General features: G+C 34.1%; 2 protein-coding genes across 3 annotated transcripts in view; both read right to left on the minus strand.

Moving 5' to 3' along the window:
* Positions 1–15,040, minus strand: part of Nca (neurocalcin homolog) — a 392,453-nt gene that overhangs the window by 123,002 nt on the left and 254,411 nt on the right. The window lies entirely within an intron of this gene.
* LOC135845532 (neuronal calcium sensor 2) overlaps positions 1–15,040 on the minus strand; it is a 383,834-nt gene that overhangs the window by 114,680 nt on the left and 254,114 nt on the right. Inside the window, exon 5 of one of the 2 annotated variants that reach the window (XM_065364141.1) lies at positions 8,957–9,055. The gene's annotated coding sequence lies outside the window, so the exon portion shown is untranslated. Of the gene's footprint in view, positions 1–7,388; positions 7,979–8,956; positions 9,056–15,040 lie in introns of those variants that run through there. The other variant, XM_065364142.1, reaches the window with a different exon arrangement.

Consider the following 15,040-nt stretch of genomic DNA (forward strand, 5'->3'; position numbering starts at 1 on the left):
ATGGTTCCTCCGAAACAATCAGTTACATAATGAACTGCAAATAGAATCAATTGACGTCTTCTCTGAAAGACTTACTGAAAAATACCTATTCACGCTGGAATCGCTTGATGACTTTGAAGGCTGCCATGCAATTGCGCCAAATATACCCTGAATTGCGCCGAGTAGAAAAATAAGCATACCTGCAATTGCGCCAGATAGGGAAATGTGTTCATGGGGAACTGCGCCAATCAAAAGAACAAATCTTCCCGACCCTTTGCTCACACTACGGACTGTCAGAATCGTAATTTTGGTGTAGTTGAATAATTCGTTCTTATAATTAGGTGTAGACACTGTAGACGTAGGGGCATGAGGTACTTATTGCTATTATATTTTCACTTTTTCAAAATTGAAATTTTCAAAAACTCAACATTCAAATTCTAAAATTCTTGAGCAGAAAAAGAAATAAGTTTTTAAAAAATACATTGTTTTTCACTTCTTGAAATACAAATTTTTGAATACTTTTGACCTCATTTTGCTCGGACCAATTCCTATCTCTTTCCCAAACTAAAAAAATTTCATACATATTTGGAACTTCCATAAATTCAAAAGGGAAAATTACAATTTTTAAATAAGCTTTAATGGATGAGTGAGTACCTATTTAGAAATGCATCATTTTATTCGGCAAAATTGGTATTTTTTTTCCTCATACCAATCGGAAAATTCTCAGTCACCCTCCCCACCCCCTCTCGAACAACCTGTAATTTTGTTCCTGTTCGTTGAACCTATTTTTTTGCGACATTAGATGGGGGAAGATTCTGGAGTGGGTGAATAAATCATAGACATAACTTTTGCGACTGAACGATTCATTCATATCTTGTTCGTTTCGCATTTCTTCAACTCGGCGCAATTGCCAGTATACTTTTTTGAACACCCGGCGCAATTCCGGGTACATGATTTTGGTGATTTGGCGCAATTGCAGGGCTCCCACTTTGAATTCCTACTTAGCAAAAATCTTATGAATTGTCTTAAAACACATAAAAATCCTCAAGATCTTTTTTGATGCAATAAAACAATAATTCTTTCAAATTGTTATATTCGTAGGTTTTTATAAAATTTTTTTGCCTACTCTCTTAAGTATCGCGTTGTTTAGGCGCTGAGACGAATAAATGCATATTTCTTCTTCTTCTTCTTGTACATTACACCATTTTCTTTTCCAATTCCGATTAAAACTCATCCGCATCGTGGATTCATTTTTGTCCTCCACACTGCAATAAATTTTTCAAAAAATCTACACCTCACATAACACGAAACGCGTCCATTTCGATGACGCAGAAAACTTTCAAACTCTGAGCTGAAAAAGTTGAAAAAAGAGGTATAGTGAGGTAACAATAGCCTCATCTTCGTCGTCGTCGTCGTGCTGTAAAAATAAAACGACTATGACTTTCATCATTTTTCGAGTACCAGGAATAGGGAATATAACAACTACATAATCGCACGTTCCATCGACGAGAAAATTTATAAGCAATATTTGAAATGAAATTTTTGCCTTTCTCGGGTGCTTTTTGTAGGTACGAGTACCTTTCTTTCATTTATCATTTGTTGCGTTTTATTGTACCGTTTCGACAATAGCTCAAACGAGTTTTTAGTAATTTCAAAATACCATCGGATTGGTTGGTGAAATGGTTCCACCGATTCGCAGCATCGTCTTATACCCCCACGTCTCGTCGTCGTCGTCGTCCTCAAAACGTCGAGGAATTTTTCATAATATTTTTTCTTTGCTTTATTTTTCTTTCATCGGCAGCAGCTTTCTTTTCTTATTTGTCGTCGACTCTTCGCATCGCGGACTTACTCGTAACAAGTAGGTAAACGATTCGATACGTAGGGAAAATAGGTAACTTATAAGAAGGTATTGTTGAGTGTGTATGATGACAGTTTGCTTGTTTGTTTGTTTCGATACGACGAAAGAATTTAATACTTGGCATAGCTTTGCCGCATGATCGAATTACACGACAGCTTTTTTTTTTTTCACTTCTCTCGAGTCCTCGACACGACTGCGAAGCAGCATAATCTTCACTTCTGTTATTGCAGAGAGATGTCAAAAGGGTTCCTAATTCCTCGACAACGACTCACAAAATATATACCTACACTTCTATGTACCTACAGGTGAAAGAATAAAGGTGCCTGTGGTATCGTTCTACAGGCTGATGCAATTTTTTTTTTACCTTAAAAAAGTCCCACTTTTTTGTTAAAATTGCAAACAAGTCGTGATTTTTTGCCCAAAATCACGTGTTTCAAAGAAAGTCCAGCGTCTGTAAGATTTAGGAAAATCCTGATTTGTTTTACGATTTTAAAGAAGTCCTGATTTTTGTCAGAAATTTGAAAAAGTTTCCGTTTTCTTACCAGAGATTTTTGAAAAATCCTGATTTTTTGCCAGAAATTCAAAATGAGAAAAAATTCTGATTTCGGCCGAGTTTTCAAAAAAGTCTCACATTTTTGCCAGAAATTTAAAAGAGCCTTGGTTTTTGCCAGAGTGAAGGAAGTCCTGAATTTTTTTTCAGGATTTCAAAGGAGACGTGATTTTTGTCACAGAGAAACCCTCTCAATTTTTCAGCCAGAGTTTGAAAAAAGTCTTGATTTTGGCCAGGAATGCAATAAAGTCTCGATTTTCTAACCAGAAATTTTATGAAGTCTTGATTTTTTTAGCCAGAAATTTGATGAAAGTCCTGATTCTAGCGAAGAAAATATTTTTTGAAGAATCATAATTTTTGTCAAAAATTTGAGAAAATCTTTCTTTTTAAGCGAGAGATTCTAAAACGTCTTGATTCTTTGCCAGAAATCATGTAATTTTTGACAATTCTTGCAAAAAAAAAAAACAGATCCTTTTCATAATTTTGAGAAGAATTAGGATTTTTAAAGTAGTAATTTTGACAAGAGGTGACTTTACTGACAGTTTTGGAAAAAATCAAAATTTTATCGTAGTTTTGACAGATAATCTGACTTTTTGACAACTTTGGCTAAAAACAGGACTTTCTTTTGACAATTTTGATAAAACATAATAACCCTTCCAGACAATTTTGACAATAATGCAACTTCTTCTGTCGAAAATTTTAGGGGAAAAAGGACTTTTTGACAATTTTGTCGAAACACGACGCAACTTTGACAAGTTTAGCGATTAAAAGCGATCATTTTTACAAATTTTGAACAATAAATAGAAATTTTTAGGCAGTTTTAACAGAATATCGGAAAATTGTTTTAAACGTCCAAAAAACACGATTTTTGGAATTTTGCCAGAAAACGCGAAACGAGCCCCAAAGAATAAATTTGACCTCGCGGGAACCCATTTTAAGAGAGCTCATGTACCCAAATTTTTAATAATTGCGAAAATATTCCGAATTTGAGATCGGTTTGACTAGAAAATCAAAGTAAATTTTGAGATAGGAAAGAACTGAAGCGGATTTGTGAGCGAGGGGGCGGGAGAGGGGGGGGGTTAAATGTCCCAAAGTTTTGAAAATGGGTATTATTTTGTAATAATTGCGCCTTGAATCGTCTTTTTTGAATTTTATGAATTTTCAAAAATTCGCCAAAAATCCAAAAATGAACTCGAATGTTTAAAAATTTTGGTTTCGGAGCTTTTTGAACATACTTTTTCAATCTAGCAAGTTGTTCTTTTGTGAAAAAGATCCGTTCTCAAAAGTCCACAAATGAAGTGTCAAAATTTCACTCACAAAATATTAAGAATTGTAAGGATTTTCAAAACAAAAATTTCTGTGCCCTCCCCCCCCTCAAAAAAGTGAAAAATCCAACTCGTAGAAGATAGAACTTGGCAAATTTGAAGCTGCACCAAAACTTCACCATTTTGGAAACAAAAATTTTAAAAATTAGGAAAATTGAAAATTAGGGACACTTCACAAATCAGTCCAGTTTTTTTAAATAAGCCAAAATTTGAAAAAATACTGCTCATTCCAAAAAAAAAAAAATGTCAAAAAAGTAAATATTTCAAGCACCTTGCTCAGCTCATTCCCAGTTTATCGGGTCCTAAAATCACCTTATCAATTTTTGCTATGGCGATAAAAAATTCAAGATGAAGAATTTTACAAGTTCACAAAAAAAAATTTATGCACACAAATCGTCCCATCCAATTTCTGTTGACATCTGGTTGATATTTTCTGAATAGCGAAATTTTCTGATTGTTCTCAATTTTTTCAGGAACTGGACACTCTGCAATATTTTTTCGTCTCATGGGAAAATTCCCATTTTTATCGTGAATTTCGCAATTGGACTGCTGAAAATTTTACCATAGAATACTTCAATTTGAAAAATAGAAAAAAATCATTTTTGTTTTCATTTTTATGGTGTGAGTATCACTATATCTTATTTTGACAATTATTAAAAGCTGAGGTTGGACGAACAAGTTGTCATTGACTTCGTCTAAAAAACTGAAATGGAAAAATAAATTCTAAATTATGTAAAATGATGTCCAAGGACCGAAATCTCTAAATCCTTGAGCTCATTACCTATATGCTCAAAAGATCGAAAAATTTTCAAAGCATCATACAATTTGAAATGAAAATTAATCAGATTGAAATTGTCAGCTTATCTATAGTTAATTTATGAGGTCAATTCATATCACCAAAAAGTACCAATTTCATTGAACAGAGAAAAAAATCAAACAAATCTACCGCATATTTTTATGAGAAAAGTAATCTTTTCGCCGAAGCAGACTCGAAGACGCTTTTTTATATAAATTTTCTTCACAAACATCCCACGTAATTTCAAAAAAAAAAAAAAAGAAAAAATACACGAAAATTTAATTAAGAAATTTCCTTCAATTTATAGGGGAAAAAAATGTCTAACAAATAGTTCTTTGCAACAAATTTGTGTAATCGTTCTTTGAAATGTTGATGTAGGTACGTAAAATTCTGTAAAATTATTATCAAGTTACTTCGTGAGGCGAATTTTTCAAGAATTTATTCGTTAAATTCAAATGTTTCATATCATCATCGTGGAATAGCGATTCTTGAAAATCTGTTCGAGGTCTACGAAAGTGAAAATTTTCCCTTCTTTGCCATTCCACGAACAAAAATGGCTTCGAAAAATCATAATCGACTACCACAACAACAGCATGAAAAAAAGGCTCGAATTTAGCTTCTCAAAAAACACAAAAAAAATTGCTCAAATTTTATTCCATGTTTTCTTTCCACAAATCCTTTCAGTCCACAAACTTGTGAAAATTTTCATTTCTCGAATTACAACTCGTTTGAAAATCCATCTCATCGAGCCAATCATTTCTTTCTGGGTCAAATCACCATTATCTGCTCCCTCCCCTCCCATCCTCTCCCCCTCACAATTTTTCGAATTTTTTCTTCAACCATATCTCCAATTACTGCCCAAAAACCAAATTTCTCACACTCGTAGAAATCACAAAGCAAAGGTTAACCAACTCGATACCCCTTCAAATCAAACTTCAACAATTCCATCTCCTTTTTTACTTCTCCATTCAACAACATTCAAGTTGCAATCAACTTTGGCTACAATTCGGTCCAAATTTCAGCCCAGTAAAAAAGTAGGTTACCATCTTCGTATCTTTTTACTCTCACTCAAAGGTCACTGTACTCGACAAAACACGAATGATGCGAAATTCAACCCGGAGAATTCCACACAATAAAAAGTAAAATACACGAGAGAAAACAAGGGACACTGCTGTTATAGTATAGCTTGAAACTAATACATTATAGATGACTCTTCAGAGCCATAGAATACGTACATATAGACAGAATGCAGAGTGTCTACTAAAATCAAAAAAGCGAATTTCTCGCCTTTTTCTTGCTTTTTTCTTGCTTCCAAAAATGAATTTTCTTACCCCCCTTCAAATTTACGCATCTAGATAATCTTCGCTAACCCCTCTAACCCCCCTCCCTCCCAAACAAAATTTCTCAAAAATTTATTCTTCAAAGCAGAGAAGTGAATTAATTTCTCAAATGAAAAAATAGTAATAAAAAAAGTGATAAAAACAGACGTTGAGGCATGTCTACTGAAGTGAATTCAATTCTATGATGAAAACAGTAACAAAATAAAAAGTTAACTCGAATGCGGATCGAAGTCAGGTTATTTGGGGGAGGGGGTGTATGCTGTATGATGTCATTTTTCCATCAAAAAATTGTTATTTTTCCGACAAAAATCAAAATTTTAACGTGCTAAATACCAGTGACATATACAACAATTACAGGATCAAACCATAAAAGAGCTTATATTCTTATTTGTAATTGAGGGGAGAGCAAAATCAGAAATTTAGACACGAAAAATGGACATTTTAGGTAGTTTTCAGAAAACTCTTCACAATGAATGATCATTGTATTGAAATGAGGGTAAAATTAGAGCTCGAGCGAAGCGAGAGCGAAAATTTGTTGAAAAAATTGGTGTAAAAAAAGAAAAAACGACAATTTTGGATGCTTTATTTTACATTTTCAGCGAAGCTCAATAATATCAACAATTTTGAAAAGTTAGTCGTTCTGTTCAGAAAATAAAAAATTTGCACTTTTCAAATGGTTTGGGTATTACCTGGAAATGAAAAATTTCCTATTTAATTTTTGAATTCTTGAAAATTTTGAAAATAGCATCATGAATGGCCCGAGCGAAGCGAGGGCAAAATTTTTGGAAAATTTTTAATTCGAAAAGTAGAACATGATCAATTTTAACAAAATAAAAACTTAAAATTTTGGTGGGATAACTTCAATTTTTCAGAGATTTTTGATGTGAATTCTTGGAAATTTTCTTGCTTTTCGAAGGAATTTCTACACTATTTTCTAACTTTCTTGCCACCCATGTGAATTTCTCGCCTTTTTCTAACTTTCTTGCCTTTTTCTTGCCAGTAGACACCCTGCAGAATGAGAAGAGACTTGGCGCTTCAAAACTTGAACGTTATAAATTATGTACTTACGAGTAAGTATATATATATACGAGAACACGACGTACACCACAGGGCACTATATCGAGCTCTTTTGAGCTTTTCGAGTTTCAAGGCAGGGGACAAGAGACAAGAGATGTGAATTTCTCGGCTCACTCGAGTCACCTGGGTACGTAGAATTTCGTATCTCGAATGATGGATTTTACTATATACAATATATGTATAGAACGAGAGAAGATGTTTATTCGTCGAGACATACTCGATGGGTACCTACTTTATCGATGGAAAACTCGATGAATTTTTTCCAACCACTTCGAATAACGAAAAGGGTTAATATAGAGAAAATCTTTGCGCGCCAACTTGATAGAACAAAGTTGACGAAAAGTTGAAAGTTCCAGCGACCTTAGAGATCGTCGTCGCTGCAGTTTCACTTTCAACTCTCTGTCTCACCCCCTTCCTGGGCCCTTTCCACCCCCTTTAATGAAACCAGTCGTCGATTACTCACCGAAAAACGTTGAGAATTGAACAGCGCGACGTTTGTATTTTACAGTAAAATACGATGATCAAAGGAGGCGACGACGATACCACAACAATATCGGTGCGTGTATCAATACATCACATCATAACTCGACCATCACCATAAGTATATAAAGAATAATACAAACTAAAAACTCGAAAAAATTCTACGCGAATTGCACTGCAACAACCAACTAAACTGCACCGCACTTGTAAGTCGCATCAAGCGCACATTTTCAAATTACACTGACAATATAATACTTAATATAATTTTCCAGCCACAAGTCGGCCTCACACACACACAATTGAACACAACAGATCGACGTCGTCGATGAAAAAAATTATGGAAAATTTACGAAATTTTCTCTCCACCGGGCACAATAAATTTTTCCCGCCACAAGGGTTGTTGAAATAGCGAGAAAAAAAAACTTTCGAAATTGATTTCGCGACGAAGCTCAACGAAGAAATTGGAACGCGTCAACGGTAAACACTTCGCAGCAACAAAATCGCACGATAAAACGCTTCGCTTTGCGCGCACCGAACGCGAACTCTTGTCCGAACTGCACAAATATACGAGCTCGATACCGACCGGGGAGAGTCGACGAGTTCGCAGTGTTACCAATCGTACGTATTAAATTATGAATTAGACGAATTTTCGCTATACGCCGACGTCGACGTCGCTGAAGACCAAGACCAACACCACCATCATCTCAGGGTCTCCTTTCTCTCTCATCTCTCTTCACAAGTGTGTAATGAATCAAGAGTTCCACCTTCGAAACAAGGTGCTTGTAAGGTCGAGGAATTTCATTCGAGGGTGGTGGTGGTGGTGGGGGGGGGGGGGGGTTAATAAAACGTGACTGAATTGTCAAAATTGTATAATCTTTGAAAACCAATTCAATGACGAAAGCACTATTTTTGCCAGCAAGTTCAGTGATAAAGGCATTGGAAGTAATGTCGTTGGGCACCACTAGAAACAGTGCACAAAATTAGTACATATTTCTCAAATTAAAAGGGTATAACAATGGATTTCAAAAAAAAAAAAAATTTCGAACAAATTTCGAACCTCTTTCCATCTTTAGAAGCGAAATATGTAAATTACACATCATTTCATTCCAATAATTTCCTATGTTAAATCTGCAACCGAAAGAAGCATACTCTTTCGTCCTCAAACTCAAAACTTCATCGAACCGAATAAAATATTGGAAACTGAAGCTGGACGAATTAAATCTCGAACGTGCGAGTATTCTTACCCAATACCAACTTTTTAAAATCAATCGATAGCCTTTAAATGCAACTATAGGCATAAGGGAGAATGAATTTAGACGTTTTCATAACCGAAAATCCATAAACTTTACAACTCGACGAGAAATTTTACTACATTTTAGAAGAATCGTAAATTTTTATACATTTTTTTTATCAGTGTTACCACCCAAAAAAATATGGAAAAATCGTAAATTTCATCATTTAATTTATAGATACGAAAACCAAAGAAGGTTTATTTCGCAAGTCAAAATTCAGTTTCATATGACGATATAATAGAGACAAATTTCAACTCACTTTCAACGACGACGAAGCATTGCGAGAATTTTCAAAGATCACAGATGCCGAACAAAACGGATCCTTCGAACTATGGCAACTTCTTCAAGTAATTTGAACCTGTCAACAGATAAAATAAGATAAAAAATTAATTTTTCTTTCATTTCAGACTCGTGTTTTTTAACCCGAACTACCGCATATCAGCGTAAGTTCAGTTGTCGGTCCTGAAAATTGAAGGAGAAAAGCTAGGAGTTCTTGCATCATGTTTGTAGGTATGTATGTAGATTCCCAAAATTTGCATATAGTTTCTAAAATAATTATGTATCAGATGAATTGAATCTGAGAGGGTGATATAGTAGAATTGTTTTAAAAAGGTATAAAAAAGGCAGGTACTTTTTGATTATAGCCAATTTTCAAAAGCAAATGACAAAATGTGATGGTGATGGATTAGGAGTAGTTGAAATTTACAAAGAGTTGTGGCATTTGGCATACCTAACAAAAATTTCAGGTTTGAGTAAAATCTGAATAGATTTGAACTAAGGTGCACCGGGGCAAGTCAGAATGATTTTTCGCAATTTCAACTTTGACCCGCTGTTACTCCCCTTCTAATGAACCAATATGGATCAAATGTATTATGTAGGTTCCCATAAGGGTTCTTAACCTATGGTAAAAATTTGAGCGCGATTGACTCAGTAGCTTTCGCTCAGTGGAATAAAATATAAACTGTCCTGACTTACCCCAATTGGGGGAAGTCAGAACAGGCTAAACTTTGCAGAGGCGTAGATCACAAACCGAGCGTCCTAGAAAAATTGCACAGTACCAAAATTGTAGAAAATTTAATTCTCTTTGAGATCACTCTCATCAGATTTTCACTAGGACGCACGGTTCGTCCGCTATATGCGAAAAACTAAGATATAGAAAGTCTGTATTTTAGACCAAATTCAAAATAAGTTCAAAACAACAACAAAATACAATTGAACCAAATACATCTAAAATGAAACTGAATCGCGAAAATTTTTATGCCGTGATGAAGTAGGGGTAGTACCCTCAAGTCACCTTTAGTGGCACTTCGCCAGATATAAACCTCTAGGCGCTAGAGCAAGTTTTCAAACTTACCCCGAATTCCAACTTCCCCCGATGCACCTTATTAAATATGTGGGACAATCAAAGTTTTACAAGTTCACTTGAGAATTACCTATAGGCTATAATTACTGTAAATTACACGTAATTACCATAAATTACCTGTAATTACTGTAAATTACCAGTAATTACTGTAAATTACCTGTAATTACTGTAAATTACCTGTAATTACTGTAAATTACCTGTAATTACTGTAAATTACCTGTAATTACTGTATATAACCAACAACAACCATATAATAGAAAAAAATGTGAATTACACATAATTCGCGTTAATTACCAGTAATTACCATAAATCACAAGTAATTGCTGTATGTTATCTGTAATTATCAAAAATTACCAGTAATTACCAAAAATAACCTGTAATTGCCGTAAATTACCTGTAATCACCGTAAATTACCAGTAATTACTGTAAATTACCTGTATTTACTGTAAATTATCTGTAATTACTGTAAATTACCTGCAATTACTGTAAATTACCTGTAATTACTGTATATAACCAACAACAACCATACAATAGAAAAAAATGTGAATTACACACAATTCACGTTAATTACCAGTAATTACCATAAATCACAAGTAATTGCTGTACGTTATCTGCAATTATCAAAAATTACCAGTAATTACCAAAAATAACCTGTAATTGCCGTAAATCACCTGTAATTACCGTAAATAATTACCTATAATTACCGTAAATTACATGTAATTACCGTAAATTACCTGTAATTACAGTAAATTACCTGCAATTACCGTAAATTACCACTAATTACTGCAAATGACCTGTAATTACCATAAATTACCATAAATGATCAGTAATTACTGTAAATTACCTGTCATTACCGTAAATTACCGTAAATTTTGGTATCCATTATGAATTACAAGTAATCAGTATTACAGTAACTGACCAAAAATTATCTTTAGTTACTAAGTACTTAGGCTAAAAATAACCTATCTAATATCCATACTATAAATTACCTGTAATTTACCTGAAGGCTGAAATTACTCTAAAATTGCTCAAAAATTGCCCAAAATTACTTGAAGATTTTAATCTGTTTTTTTTTGTCAAAATTGCAAAAAAAAAATTTATCAAAAGTGCCACGTGCCAAAAAAGTTTTGTTTTTTGCCTAAAATTGCAAAGAAAAATTTTTTTGTCCAAAATTTTTAAAACGGAAAATTCTGCTTTTCCTGTTGCAAAAAAATCTGGGTTTTGTTTAAAATGCCAAAAAAAAAGTTTTTCAGTCAAAACATTAAGTTTTAAAAGATTTGTTTTTTTTTTGCCAAAATTGCAGGAAAAAACTTTTCTTTGGTTCAAAATTTTCAAAACCTTGCTTTATTGTCAAAATTATTGCAGTTAATTATAAAAAGTGCCAGAAAGTCCCATTTTTTTTGAAAAATTGCAGGAAAAAGCTCTTTTTGGGTCAAAACTCCAAAATATTGCCTTCCTAGTGTCGCAAAAAAAACTTTCTTTTGTTAATTGCTAAAAAAAAACAATTTTTTATCAAAAGTGCCAAAAAGGTTTGTTTTTTGCAAAAAATGGCAAATGGAAAAAACATTTTTTTGGTAAAAATTTCCAAAATGAAATCTTGTTTTCTCTGTTGCAAAAAAAATAAAAACTTTTTTTGTTAAAATTTAAAAAAAAAATAGTTTTTTATCAAAAGTTTTAAAAGCTTTGTTTTTTGCCGAATATTGCAGAAAAAAACACTTGCTGGTTGAAATTCTTAAAATCTTGGTTTTTTTATCAAAAAAAAACAAGTGCAAAAAATTTCATTTATTGCAAAAATTGCAAGAAAAAACTCTTTTTGGGAAATCCACTTTTTGGTCAAAATTGCCAAAAAAACAGCAATTTTTGATCAGAAGTGTCATAATTTCTTAAGTGAAATCTTACTTTTTCTGTTACAAAAAACTTGTTAAAATTTCAAATAACTAGTTTTTTATCAATAGTTCTAAAAGCTCTGTTTTTTTGCAAATATTGTAGGAAAAAAAAATACTTTTTGGTCAAAAAAGTCTTATTTACTGCGAAAATTGCAAGAAAAAACTCTTTTTTGGAAAATCCACTATTTGATCAAAATTGCCAAAAAAGCAATTTTTGATCAAAAGTTCCAAAAGGTTGTTTTTTGCCAAAAATTGCAGGAAAAAAAACTTTTTTCTGATCAAAATTTCCAAAATAAAATCTTGTTTTCACAGCAAAAAAATTAGTTTTTCATCAAAATTTTACTAAGATTCTTTTATTTTAAATTGCAAAAAAACCCTTTTGTTTGTCCAAAATTTTCAAAATCTTGCTTTTTTGTCAAAATAATATCAAAAAAATAGTTTACTATTAAACGCGGCAGAAAGTCTCATTTTTTTGATAAAATTGCAGGAAAATTTTTTTTTTGGTCAAAATTGCCATAAAGTCTATTTTTTTTGCCAAGAATACCTCTTTTTCTTGGCATAATTTGCCCAAATATTTTAGTTTTTATTTTCCAAAATTGCAAGCAAAATTCACTTTTTTATCAAAATTGCAAGGAAAACTTGTTTTGTGTCAAAATTTCCTAGAAGTTTTTCTTTTTTTTTTTTTTTTTGATAAAATTGCAAGAAGTTTTTACATTTGGAAATCGTATTGGAGGGGGGAGGGGAGGTATTCGGGATGATGACATTCAAGGACAATGGATTCAAAGGATTTTGGCCCAGAATTCAATTTAAAAGATGGAAAAATATAAAGATCATCTTTTTTTGGAGAGAATTTCATGCTCCATAAGTTAGATTATGTCTATCGTTTGCTTGAACTCAAAATTGAAATTTTTCGAGAAATTTCAAATTCAAAAACTGTTTCAATTTGTCATTTTTTAATACTCCAAAAATTCGAAGCTGGTTCAATTTCGAATTTAGGCGAAATGTGTACAACTCCTGCTGTAAAACTCAAACTGCCTCACAAATGAAGTTCGCGTTCATTATCTCTCTATCTTTAAAATTGATGGACTTATGAATGATTAAAATTTTCAAAAGCTCTAGCACCTTTTTGTTTCCAGACAAAGGCAAGCTTTAAACATGACTTTTTTCGTACAGCATTCGATGTTCTAGAAAATATGAGTTTTGAATTCATTTTTTTCCTTAACTCAAAACTGCAGAATAAGCTGAACTTCTACTAAAATTCAAAACCATATCAATTCTCAACTCTCGAGTCAAACATGGATCAAAAAAGTAAAAAAAAATTGACCACGCAACCAGCATTCAACATCGACTTGGCACTTCCAATTTCAAGGGAGAAATTGGTATCGACCACAGGTGGCAACCCTGTCGTGAATTTTTGACAAACCACCCTGCGGTGAAGGTGTACATGTAGTCGGTGAGGGCGCACGCGTACCCGTTAGACGCTGCCACGACTCGTAAGAATAAGGGTAGTGAAAAGGGTAACGGGTACACGGAGGCAGAAAATTGACAGGGGTTCGTAGGGGGGTAAAAACGAGCCTCGCGTACCTTTAATCTATCTTATATATATACACACACTTTGGTGTACCTATACGAGTATATCTATATAGTGTACGTTACGTACGTACACCGAGCCGAGGGTTACTGAAATAATATTTCTTCTTTGTTCTTTATTAATCACGCCAGCACAAATGTTAGCTCACTATATGTGTACAGTACACGCCTACATGTAGTTACCCATACTCTATACACACCCCCCTCCTCCTCGCCAACCACCCTACCTTGACAATTTACACACGTCGAATAATATGCATCAACCCCTCTGCGTCTACCTTCCCTTGGAAATGCAAATTTCCACCAAGGCACGAAAAATTCGCTTTTTTTTCTCCTGTCAAAATCAACATAAAAAGGTACCTGGGTTCACCTTCACACACACCAGCTTTCTAACCCTTCGCCTGTCATGCCCCCAGACCCCCCAGGTGTGCACGTTGCACACGCACATTGCATTAATATGCAAGACTCGAGAGGTGAGACCCAAAGGACGAGTTTTCGGTATTAGAACTGAGACCAGAATCGATTTCAAATCGTCCAGAAATTGGCTCGAGTAAAAATTCCTCTCATCGAGAAAGGGTAAGATGACGCAGCTGCAGCAACAACCACGACCACGTTAATTGGATTCGGTGGGATATTTATTCGCGGTGCTTGGACTGCGATAAATTTCCACAGACAAATTACGCTTCTATTTCTGTATACCAAGAACAAGAACAGATCACGCCTTTATTTTATAAAAACGTTTTCTCTGTTTTCATGATACAGTGCCTACGACTACGATGAATGAGATGAGCATTCGAGGGGACGATAAGAGAACGTTGGTTCCCTTTGCAATTGCAGCTTCCGAGTTCCGTTGCTGCGTTGTGTTTTTTGCGATTCTTTTTTCTTCTTTTTCTTCCTGGTCGTTATATAGTTTTTTTCGGGGCGATTTTTCATTTCGAAACGGGCCTTTTTTCACTGGCATGGCGTGGCGAAGGCGATGGCGCGTTCTCCCATCAACAGGTATTCGTTGGTATCTCGATTTGGAACTTTATCAATTTCCTATTGTGTTCGTGTTTGTGGAGGTGGGTCTTTTTTTCCCTCGCTCGCGTATATACACAGGAGCGGAGAGACGACGGTTCGGCGGAGGGATTTTTTATGATTATTTTTTTGCCACAGGATGTCGTCTATACTTTATGAAAAGAGCGGTAATGTCGTAAATGAAAAAGCGCACAATGAATTATTTTAATCGATTTTCGCACACGAGAGGCGAACCGAGTGGTTTTTTTTGCTTCGCTTTAGTTCGTTACGCGAGGAATAATATATGGTGCAATTTTTTTTTCTCCGAGAGTGGGATTTTTTTTTTAGTTCATTTTTTGGTCAAGTGGTTGCCATTAGGTTTATACGATAGTGTGAAAGAGATGAATTAGGTGAGCTTTTTGGGTGATTTTTTGCGAGATTGAAATAATGGGGCTAAGATTGAGAGATAACAAGTACATACTTTCGTATCAATTTTAATCGAAGTAAC

This window comes from Planococcus citri, chromosome 4 (genome assembly GCF_950023065.1).
Source record: "Planococcus citri chromosome 4, ihPlaCitr1.1, whole genome shotgun sequence".
NCBI classification, from domain to species: domain Eukaryota; kingdom Metazoa; phylum Arthropoda; class Insecta; order Hemiptera; family Pseudococcidae; genus Planococcus; species Planococcus citri.